Source organism: Schistocerca serialis, chromosome 10 (genome assembly GCF_023864345.2).
Source record: "Schistocerca serialis cubense isolate TAMUIC-IGC-003099 chromosome 10, iqSchSeri2.2, whole genome shotgun sequence".
NCBI classification, from domain to species: Eukaryota; Metazoa; Arthropoda; class Insecta; order Orthoptera; family Acrididae; genus Schistocerca; species Schistocerca serialis.
The window spans coordinates 223,781,323-223,793,998 of record NC_064647.1 but is presented as its reverse complement, the minus strand read 5'-3'; positions in this window follow the sequence as shown (position 1 = coordinate 223,793,998).

Genomic DNA, 12,676 nt, shown 5'->3' with positions numbered 1-12,676 from the left:
CGCACCATTCAGATATTTTTTCTACATCATTTTGCAGTTTGTTTTGATCTTCTCATGACTTTATTAGTCGATAAACGACAGCGTCATCTGCAAACAACCGAAGGCGGATGCTCAGATTGTCTCCCAAATGCAAAGGGCCTATACCACTACCTTAGGGGACGCCTGAAATCACTTCTGTTTTACTGGATGACTTTCCGTCAATTACTACGAACTGTGACTTCTCTGACAGGAAATCGCAAATCCAGCCACATAACTGAGACGATATTCCATGAGCACGCAATAGCACTAAAAGCCGCTTGTGTGGTACAGTGGCAAAAGCCTGCCGGAAATCCAGGAATACGGAATCGATCTGAAATCCCTTGTCAGTAGCACTCAGCGCTTCATGTGAATAAAGAGCTAATTGCGTTTCACAGGAACGATGTTTTCTAAACCCATGTTGACTGTGTGTCACTAGACTGTTTCCTTCGAGGCTATTCATATTGGCATCAATGTCTTGTCCGGAATATTGGGAGACAGGAGTTTGAGTCCCGACTTGTTGCCTGATGGGTTAACTGCACGAAGGTATCATACATTCCTCTTAAACTGTTTGCCTGACGCACTGAAAGATTTTCCACTTCATGTTCTAAAGAGGTTATGGTTCCAACATCATGGTGTACCTTTGGAATTAATGTGGAACGGTATTCAGGCAGAACATTTCCAGCGAAATGGCTCGGATGGCGAGGTCCATTTGTATGGACTCCGCGTTGAGATGACTCAAATCCCCTAGATTTCTTGCTGTGGGGACACTTGAAGAAGCACATGTGTTATACTCCGTCCACACACGTGGAGGAACTGATAGCACGTGTTCCTATTGCTCTTGTATCTATCGATACAGTCATGTTAAGAAGAATTCAGAGGTGTATGACCGAGCGATTCGCGCAATGTTTGGACATGCAGGGGAGTCGCTTTGAGCGACACCTCTGAGGACGTGTTCTTTTGTAAACGTCCTCCAGTCATTGATATGGATAGTATTGTTGTTACTGGCAGCTAATATGTTTCATCTGAGCGGATATATCGCATGTACCATAAATGACTAGTACACATTGAGCTATTTAACTGTGCAATTATCTTCAGCATCTGGAAATTGATATTGTATTTGTAGTTATTCTGTCCTATGACAGGTCATTTGTTTCAACTGTCTATTTCTGACTTATCGGAACATGTTTTTGTTATGTACTCAATTGCAAAACACTGTACTTTGTAAATGTCGGATACGTGTGGCTTAAGAAACGGTGTATACTACAGTACTATCTGGCAGAATGAAACTGGCATATAAAATTAAATACACCTCAACTAAGAATCGAGCTGTTGACCTCCTGCATGCTATCCCAAATTGATATCCAATGCACCATCTGAATAACAACGGAACTATATGCTGACAGAAGTAGTAACCATACGTGTTGCCATACAGCCAATTTCTGACGTCCATTTGCTGTCGGAAATAAGAACAGGACGAAATTTTGTGAGTGACATTTTTGTATTGCTAATATCTGAGGAATCGCACTGCAAAGTTCGAGAGCGCGTATTTTTCTTCACCCTTTATAAAAGACAATGTCCTCACTGACTGACCATCTCCCTCCCCAAACCGCCAGGACGGAAACTTGTAATTTGGAGGAAGCGTGGAACATATAGTGGAGGCGTGGTTTAAGAAGGGATTTTTCGAAATTCCAATCCTATAAGGGTGAAATAGGGGATATAGGTATTTTTTTGAAAAATATCACTATTAAGGTCATTTTGAAGTTAGACCTAGGAAAATTGGTGTTTGGTTTCTTGGTCATAAGTAAGGAAATACGTGTTTCGTCTTTTTTGGAAATTTAATCGTATGGGGGTGAAACAGCGAGTGGAAGCTTTCTTTGAAAATATATCATTATTAAAGAACCACTAAAGCATGTTTAAAGATGTATCTGTGAACATTGGTGTTCGACTTCTCGGTTACAAATAAATAAATGCGTGTTTCAGTGTTTTCGGAAATTAAACCGCTAATGGGATGAAACAGGGGATGAGACTTTTATGGAAACATTTTATTGTGAAAGCATTTTTAAAGGTAAATCTATAAAAATTTAAATTAGGCTTCTCAATGGGACCCGGGGCAAGTAAGGCTCGCAACCTGCTTCCCTGGTACTTCAAATGTTGCTGGCAACAATCAGAGAAAAATGCCTCGGACCTTTGGAGGTGACGGAGTCCCACCTCTAATTGACAAACCAGGGACTCCTAAGATACGACTCGGCAAACGAAAGGTAACGAGATGGGGAGCTATTAATATCAATGGGGGCTACGATGGGAAGCTCGCAGAGGCTGCAAGTGAGATGGGGTTGGACGTTTTAGCTGTTAGTGACATTCGGGTAAGGGGTGAGAAAGAAGAGGAAGTGGGAGAATACAAGGTCTACCTGTCAGGAGTCAAAGCAGGAATAGCACAATGGGGTGTAGGGCTTTACATCAGGAGAGAAATGGAACCCAGCGTAGTTGCAATAAGGTATGTAAACGAACGACTGATGTGGATAGATTTGACGGTGTCTAGCAAGAAAATTAGAATTGTGTCACTTTATTCGCATTGTGAAGTGACAGATAAAGATAAGATGGATAGTTTTTATGACGCACTCAGTGATGTAGTTGTTAGAGTAAAGGACAAGGACAGTGTTCTGCTGATGGGTGATTTTAATGCCGGGATTGGAAAACGAACAGAAGGGTATGAAAAGGTTATGGGTAAATTTGGAGAGGATATGGAGGCCAACAGGAACGGGAAACAATTCTCGGATTTCTGTGCCAGTATGGGCATGGTAATCACAAACTCCTTTTTAAACATAAGAACATTCACCGATATACTTGCGAACGCAGGGGAACCAGATCTGTCTTTGACTATATAATAACAGATGAGGAATTCAGGAAGGCTGTGAGGGACACACGTGTCTTCAAGGGATTCTTTGATGACACTGATCACTATTTAATCTGCAGTGAAATTGGTATTGTGAGGCCGAAAGTGCAGGAGGTCAGGCTCATATGTAGGAGGATAGGTGTGGAGAAACTTCAGGATAAGGAAATCAGGCACAAGTGCATAACAGTGATCTCATAAAGGTCCCAGTTAGTTGAATGTAGGCAATTACAGTCACTGGAAAAGGAATGGACAAGATACAGGGACACAGTACTAGAAGTGGCTAAAGAATGTCTTGGAACAGTAGTGTGTAAAGGTAGGATGAAGCAAACAGCTTGGTGGAATGACACAGTCAAGGCAGCCTGTAAAAGGAAGAAGAAGGCGTATCAAAAATGGCTACATACTAGAACTCAGGTAGACAGAGAAAGTTATTTTGAAGAAAGAAACAAAGCCAAACAGATAATTGCATCATCCAAGAAAAACTCTTGGGAAGACTTTGGAAATAGGTTGGAGACTTTGGGTCAAGCTGCTGGAAAACCATTCTGGAGTGTAATTAGCAGTCTTCGAAAGGGAGGTATGAAGGAAATAACAAGTATTTTGGACAGGTCAGGAAAACTGCTAGTGAATCCTGTTGATGCCTTGGGCAGATGGAGGGAATATTTTGAAGAGTTGCTCGATGTAGGTGAAAATACGATCAGTAATGTTTCAGATTTCGATGTACAATGGGATAGGAATGATGATGGAAATAGGATCACATTTGAGGAGGTGGAGAAAATGGTCAACAGATTGCAGTGCAATAAAGCGGCTGGGGTGGATGAAATTAAGTCGGAACTCATCAAATACAGTGGAACGTCAGGTCTTAAATGGCTACACAGGATAATTGAAACGGCGTGGGAGTCGGGACAGCTTCCATCAGACTGGACGAAAGCAGTAATCACACCAATCTTTAAACATGGAAACAGAAAAGATTGTAACAACTACAGAGGTATCTCTTTAATCAGCGTTGTGGGTAAAATCTTCTCAGGTATTGTTGAAAGGAAAGTGCGAGTATTAGTTGAGGACAAACTGGATGAAAATGAGTGTGGGTTTAGGCCTCTTAGAGGTTGTCAGGACCAGATCTTTAGCTTACGTCAAATAACGGAGAGGTGTTACGAGTGGAAGAGGAAATTGTAGCTATGCTTTATAGATCTAGAAAAGGCATATGACCGATTTCCTAGGAGGAAGTTACTGTCTGTTCTACGAGATTATGGAATAGGAGGCAAACTTTTGCAAGCAATTAAAGGTCTTTACATAGATAACCAGGCAGCAGTTAGAGTTGACTGTAAATTGAGTTCATGGTTCAGAGTAGTTTCAGGAGTAAGAAGGGCTGCAACCTGTCTCCACCGTTATTGTTCATATTATTTATGGATCATATGTTTAAAACAATAGACTGGCTGGGTGAGATTAAGGTATGTGAACACAAAATAAGCAGTCTCGCATATGCGGATGACTTAGTTGTGATGGAAGATTCGATTGAAAGTTTGCAGAGTAATATTTCAGAGCTATATCAGAAATGTAAGGACTATGGTACGAAGATTAGCATCTCCAAAACGAAAGTAATGTCAGTGGGAAAGAGATATAAACGGATTGAGTGCCAAATAGGAGGACTAAAGTTAGGACAGGTGGACAGTTTCAACTACTTAGGATGCATATTCTCACAGGATGGCAACATAGTGAAAGAACTGGAAGCGAGGTGTAGCAAAGCTAATGCAGTAAGCGCTCAGCTACGATCTACTCTCTTCTGCAAGAAGGAAGTCAGTACCAAGACTAAGTTATCTGTGCACCGTTCAATCTTTCGACCAACTTTGTTGTATGGGAGCGAAAGGTGAGTGGATTCAGGTTACCTTATCAACAAGGTTGAGGTTACGGATATGAAAGTAGCTAGGATGATTGCAGGTACTAGTAGATGGGAGCAATGGCAGGAGGGTGTCCACAATGAGGAAATCAAAGAAAAACTGGGAATTAACTCTATAGATGTAGCAGTCAGGGCGAACAGGCTTAGATGGTGGGGCCATGTTACGCGCATGGGAGAAGCAAGGTTACCGAAGAGACTCATGGGTTCAGCAGTAGAAGGTAGGAGGAGTCGGGGCAGACCAAGGTGAAGGTACCAGATTCGATTAAGAATGATTTTGAAGTAATCAGAAGAGGCACCAATGTTAGCACTGAGTAGGGGATCATGGAGGAATTTTATAAGGGTGACTGTGCTCCAGACTGAACGCTGAAAGGCATAATCAGTCTTAAATGATGATGATGATGATGATGATGATGATGATGAGGCTTCTCAGATAGAAATAAAAAATATGTATTTCTCTATATTAGGGAATTCAACCCCCTGTGGAGGTGAAATAGGGGGTGAAACGTTTCATGAAAATATTTCATTGTGAAAACATTTTTAAAGCTAAATCTTTGAAAACTGGTGATTGGCTTCTCAGCTATAAATGAAAAAAATACTTGCTTTTCTAGAATTTCAATCCCTAAGGGGGTGAAATAGGATCGGATTGATTCATTGAGTCATCATTGACCAGCCCAAACCGCTAAGGATTCAAACTTGAAGTTTGGAGAAATTGTGGATCATTTAAGAAGGGATTGTGCGAAATACCATTCCTAAGGGGATAAAATATGGAAAGGAAGGCTATTAAAGGAATTATGAATCTAGAACAACAAAAATGGAATTTGGTTTTTCAGTCAGAAAATAAAAAATATGTGTTGCGGCATTTTTGGAAATTCAACCACTAAGGGGGTAAAGCAGTGAGTGAAAGCTATTTGGAAATACGAGTATATGATTACTAAAGAGCTACTAAAATATTTGTAAGGCTACATCCATGATAATTGACTTCTCTGTTCGAAATAAAAGAATAATAAAGTACATGTTTCAGTGTTTCAAGAAATTCAACCACTAAGGGAGTGTAACAGGGGATGAAAATTTTTAAGAAAATATTTCGTTACATTAAGAAGATATTATAGCTAAATTTTTGAAAATTTGCGTTTCAATTCTCGGTTAGATGTAAAGAAATATTTGTTACTGGAGGAAGTTGCTATGGATATATGTCCACAAGAACGCAGAAGGCATGATTAACAAAAACTTTGGACTCTAGCTATCAGAATCTCCTTTTGGTCAGTACATGCGGTAAATACCATGCTTATATGACGTTAATTAGGGTGAAAAGCTTAGATGGTGTGCAGTTTGTTAACAACGTAAAAATTCGATTAAGTTAAAACAAACAAAAATAGTGTTTGCAGGCCATACAGCTTACGGGAGCGACACAGCAGTTGCTAAGCTAGTAATATATTAAAGTTATTTGGAATCTATTGTTAATTCAAGAGATACACAGTTTTACGGTGAGTATAATGAAAGTAACTATGTGTCTTACGCTTTCACGATGAAACCAGTGAACCGTTTTGATGTAATTTGATATGGATAGCTTGAATGCTGAGTAAGAACATAGGATACTTTAGAAAGTGTGTAATACAACATACATAAGAATTTGAATAAATTTATTCCTGAAATACAAGAAAATATTGAAAATAACGAATTGTTGTGCGGAAGAACAAATTTGTCACCGAGAAATAAATTTGTGGGATAGAAGGAGATATTGAAGAGTGTCTCTCGTCAATAACATTATAGACACTGAACAAGACACCCATTATTCGTGATAAGAAAACTACTGATATTCTAGCGCAGCAGCATGTAACTTCTAGTGCTGTATATTTTTACAACTATATATATAACATGTTGACCATTAAGTCATACTTCGTGGAAATTTGCTGTAGTTCCCAACAGCTTCTATTTCAAAATGTACTAGGCTAGTCCATAAGCCAGAGCTTATGCCAGTGCACATCATGGTGAGGCAAAAACATCGAATGGTAAAATATAGCTAAATCCATTTTTGTATAAATATTTATCTCCGGGAAGTGTATGTCAGTTCTGCCGGAGATTTTATGTGTAATGTAGCTTAAAGTGCAGACAAATATTTTCATTTGATTTCTGTTTATTCACTTCACTTGCAGCAAACTAGCACAAAACTTTTTACGTTAAACAATGCATGCAGTCGAACTCTAATGTAGAGCTGATTGTGGCAAATAGCTTGCGATACAGACTCAACATAGACTAGTTGTAAGCAAAGACTACACTGGCGAGTTTCGCCGCCGGACTATGTAAGCAGGATACAATAACTGTGTATTTCATATTGTTATTAGTGCTTGTACATGATTAAACCAATAATTTAAAATTATGCTTTTATGTAGGTCCAGGGACAGAAACGCTTTCTACAAATAAGGAAAAAATCCCTTGAGATGAACTAAAGAAAATGGCTCTAAGTACTATGGGACTTAACTGCTGAGGTCATCAGTCCCCTAAACTTAGAACTACTTAAACCTAACGACATCACACACATCCATGCCTGAGGCAGGATTCGAATCTGCGACCGCAGCAGCAGCGCGGTACCAGACTGGAGCACCTAGAACCGCTCGGCGACCGGGGTCGGCTTTTAGATGAACTGTATCGCTGTGGAATATCGTTTTTTTCTATACAAAATTTATTAGTTGTTGTGTTAATGATTAAATGCAGAAAAAAATCAATAACTTTTTTTCACTGCTTATATTTACTGTGAATCTGGATATACTAATGAACATTACGCATTTGATATTTCCGAAATAATCAATTTCGGAATGCGATTTTAGGAACTGGTGTTAAACCGAAATTCTGGAAATTTCTGAAAAAGGAGATTTATGTGGAATAATGAGAAATTGAAAGCCAGAAACAAGAATATCTGAGCGTAAAGATAAAAACTTAAGCTCTAATAGAATCAAGAATGCCCATATTAAAAACCACTTAAAAAACACACGCTCTATACGTCACCTGTTTATCCGAATGTGCATCAGTGCTGACGTCTATAGCTTCATTACGTTGTTTATGTTTGATGACGAACTACAGTTTCAAATATTTAAATTTATGAAACTTCCTGGCACATTAGAACTGTGTGCCGGACCGAGACTCGAACTCGGGACCTTTGCCTTTCGCGGACAAGTGCCAGCGAAAAGCAAAGGTCCCGAGTTCGAGGCTCGGTCGGGTCCACAGTTTTAATCTGCCAGAAAGTTTCGTATCAGCGCACACTCCACTGTAGAGTGAAAATTTCATTCTATTTAAATTTATTCCTGGTTCCAATGGTTCAAATAGCTCTGAGCACTATGGGACTTAACATCTGAGGTCATCAGTCCCCTAGAACTTAGAACTACTTAAACCTAACTAACCTAAGGGCATCACACACATCCATGCCTGAGGCAGGATTCGAACCTGCGACCGTAGCAGTAGCGCGGTTCCGGACTACAGCGCCTAGAACCGCATGGCCACCGGGGCCGGCAAATTTATTCTTGAATTTCAACTCAAATGTAATTGGTGTAGTGTACTACTTAAAATATTATACGAAAATTTGTGCCGAACTAGGATCAGAACCCGGATTTGCCGCTTATCCCGATTTAGGTAGTACACCTGTATCTATTACAGTTAATTCAAAAATAAATTTCATTACATTGTTTCCCGCTCTACTACATTATAGGCTACTAGTTATAAGATATTAGCAGCGGAAATTTAGACGGTAGAGAGATTTAAATATCCACGAGAACGGATAAAAAATGTTCTGACAGAAAAATTCATGACAGTTTAGCGTACTAACTCATTGTGAACATCTACAACAACAAAAATTTCATCTTCGTTGTCCATTATGGACCAAGGGACAACGGCTGGCATGTATTTCTTGATACAATAATTTACCAACAGCCGTATGTATAGCAGAAATTTATTTATGAACTTCTTATGTGCTACCAGTTTCGACATTCTTCAGGCCCCACACGTCATACTCGTAAAATCGCTATACACGGAAGGAGCCATATAACTGGATCCGTGAGTCAAATTGCTATGCAACAGCTCGTGGTGGCCAGGCGACACAGTCTGTGTAATGCCGAAACTGGTAGCACATAAGAAGTCCATAAAATAAATTTCTACTATACATAGGGCAGTTGGTAAATTATTGCATCAAGAGAAACAAAATTCCAAGCTTTATATTCAGAAGAAAGTCTGAATCTCGTAAAACCAGGATTACTTGAGAGGAATTGCATATTTTCAGGAGGATACTGGAATCTCAACGAACAGGAGGTAGAGAGGAACTTGGATTCTTTGATGAAAAGGAGTATGGTCATCAAAACATTAAATATTGAAATTTATTGTGAACAAGGGAAACTAATTGTGCTGGATCCAAGAGGTATGAACGGATCTGGACAAAATGGGAATGTGGGAAACAGAGATTGACAACGTGGTGAATTTTAAGTAAAAATTAGGGCTGTCCTAGGTTGCCAGGACAGATCTATCCAGAGAAAAAATTATTATGGACAGATGAGCGAAGAAGTTTTCAATCTATGGGATTGAAAGAATATTGGACAAGGGTAAAAACCAGAATAAAAGAAGCTAAACGGAATTAACATGGTTCCCAGTTTACAAAAACGAAAGAAAGAGAATGAAGCAATTCCTTGTAGAGCTTTCCCGGCTTATATTCCACGGTTTTTTAAGCGTTTAATACCGTCTAACTAGCATAACTTTTACGTGAGCGTTCTTTCTCGCCAAACGCAATAAATGATATACGCGGTGGAGGACGTGGCAGCAAACGGTGAGGGATCCCCATGGTAAACACAACAGCTGAGGATCGCAATTTCGCGTTCCAGCGCCCACCTTATGAAGTAGGTCGCGTCTCTTTCATTAAACCGGAGGAAGTGGCTCGGATATTACAGTACGCTCAGCTACCAGATTATGCGAACAACATCGCCCGCTTCCTCTGCTTATTGCTCTTCTCATCCGGCCACATGTATTTCTTCATTACGTTGGCTGAGGTTTTCCCGGAATTTTCCTTACTGCAGTGCTCCTGCTTCGTCACTGTCTCTGATTATAGCACACGCAAATTAAACGTCATTGCTGACGAATTTTCAACAGCACGATACTCTTTCATCTCAGCGAGGCTGGGTGCATGTTGTAAGTGAAATTAAAGGTGAAATGGGATTACGTGGAATAATGATAATTTGAAAGTCAGAAACAAGAATGTCTGAGCGTAAAAGTAAAAACTTACGCTCAAGTGGAAAAAAGAAAGGTCATATTAACAGTCAATTACAAAATACTTGTTCTATGCGCGATCTGTGTATCAGAATGTGCATCATCCTGGCCGCCATCTCGCCGTATTATACAGGGTGGTCCATTGATCGTGGCCGGGCCAAATACCTCACGAAATAAACGTCAAACGAAGGAAACTGTAGAGATAGAAACTTGTCCAGCTTGGAGGGGGGAACAAGTTGGCGCTATGGTTGTCCCGCTAGATGGCGCTGCCATAGGTCAAACGGATATCAACTGCGTTTTTTTTTTTAAAATAGGAACCCCCATTTTTTATCACATATTCGTGTACTACGTAAAGAAATATGAATGCTTTAGATGGACCGCTTTTTTCGCTTTGTGATAGATGGCGCTGTAATAGTCACAAACATATGGATCACAATTTTAGACGAACAGTTGGTAACAGATAGGTTTCTAATATAAAATACAGAACGTTGTATCTTTGCGAACTTATCATTTCTTAGAACGGATGCTGTTACAGCGTAATTACCTGTAAATACCACATAAATGCAATAAATGCTCAAACTGATTTCCGTCAACCTCAATGCATTTGGCAATACGTGTAACGACATTCCTCTCAACACCGAGCAGTTCGCCTTCCGTAATGTTCGCCCATGCATTGACAATGCGCTGACGCATGTTGCCAGGCGTTGGCGGTGGATCACGATAGCAAATATCCTTCAACTTTCCTCACAGAAAGAAATCCGGGGACGTCAGATCCGGTGAACGTAGGGTCATGGTATGGTGCTTCGACGACCAATCCACCTGTCATGAAATATGCTATTCAATAACGCTTCAACTGCACGCGAGCTATGTGCCGGACATCCATCATGTTGGAAGTACATCACCATTCTGTCATGCAGTGAAACATCTTGTAGTAACATCGGTAGAACATTACGTCGGAAGTCAGCATACATTACACCATTTATATTCCCATTGTTAAAATGGGGGCCAATTATCCTCCCTCCCACAATGCCGCACCATACATTAACCCGCCAAGATCGCTGATGTTCCACTTGTCGCAGCCATCGTGGATTTTCCGTTGCCCAATAGTGCCGGTTTACGTTACCGCTGTTGGTGAATGACGCTTCGTCGCTAAATAGAACGCGTGCAAAAAATCTGTCATCATCCCGTAATTTTTCTTGTTCCCAGCGGCAGAACTGTACACGACGTTCAAAGTCGTCGCCATGGAATTCTTTGTGCATAGAAATATGGTACGGGTGCAGTCGATGTTGATGTAGCATTCTCAACACCGACGTTTTTGAGATCCCCGATTCTCGCGCAAATTGTCTGCTACTGATGTGCGGATTAGCCGCGACAGCATCATCATTTTTTGCAGGTCGTGGTTGACGTTTCATATGTGGCTGAACACTTCCTGTTTCCTTAAATAACGTAACTATCCGGTGAACGGTCCGGACACTTGGATGATGTCGTCCAGGGTACCGAGCAGCATACATAGCACACGCCCTTTGGGCATTTTGATCACAATAGCCATTCATCAACACGATATCGACCTTTTCCGCAATTGGTAAACGGTCCATTTTAACACGGGTAATATATCACGAAGTAAATTCCGTCCGCACTGGCGGAATGTTACGTGATACCACGTACTTATACGATGCGACTATTTACAGAGCCATATACTACAAAGCGAAAAAAGTGATCCATCTAAAACATTCATATTTCTTTACGTACTACACGAATATGTAATAAAAATGGGGGTCCTTATTTTAAAAAACGCAGTTGATATCCGTTTGACCTATGGCAGCGCCATCTAGCGGGTCAACCATAGCGATCTGGTTTTCCCCTTCAAACTAGACGAGTTTCGTTATTTGTAGTTTCTTCGTTTGATGCTTATTTCGTGAGATATTTGGCCCGGTCACTATCAATGGACCACCCTGTATACTAAAATTTGGTGCTTCAGCTAGGCTGACAAGGGAATCGCGCCTGCCCGTCGCCATCTACATCTACATCTACATCTACATGGCTAATCTGCAAACCACACTCATTGCCTGGCAGAGAGTTCATCGAACCACCTTCACAATAATTCTATATCATTCCACTCTCGGACAGAGCGCAGAAAAAACGAACACCTTTATCTTTCCATGCGAGCTCTAATTTCCCTTATTTCATTACAATGATCGTTTCTTCTTATGTAGGTCGGCCTCAACACAATATTTTCGCATTCGGAGGTGAAAAGTTGTGATCAAATTTCGTGAGAAGATTCTGCCGTCTGTGGCTTAGTGATGTTCACCCCGAATCCTGTATCATGTGGGTGACACACACCCTCCCTCATTTCTCGATAATACAAAACGTGCTTCTTTGAACTTCCTCGATACACGCCGTTAATCCTATCTGGTAAGGATGCCTTACGGCGTAGCGGTACCCAAAAGGAGTTCGAACAAGCGTAGTGTAGGAAGTCTCTTAGCACATCTGTTGGATCTTTTAAGTGTTCTGCCCATAAAACGCAGTCTTTGGTTCAGTTTCCCCACTGCATTTTGTATGTGTTCTTTCCTATTTAAGTCATTCGTAACTGTAAATCCTAGGTATTTAGTTGAATTTACAGCCTTTTATTTGGC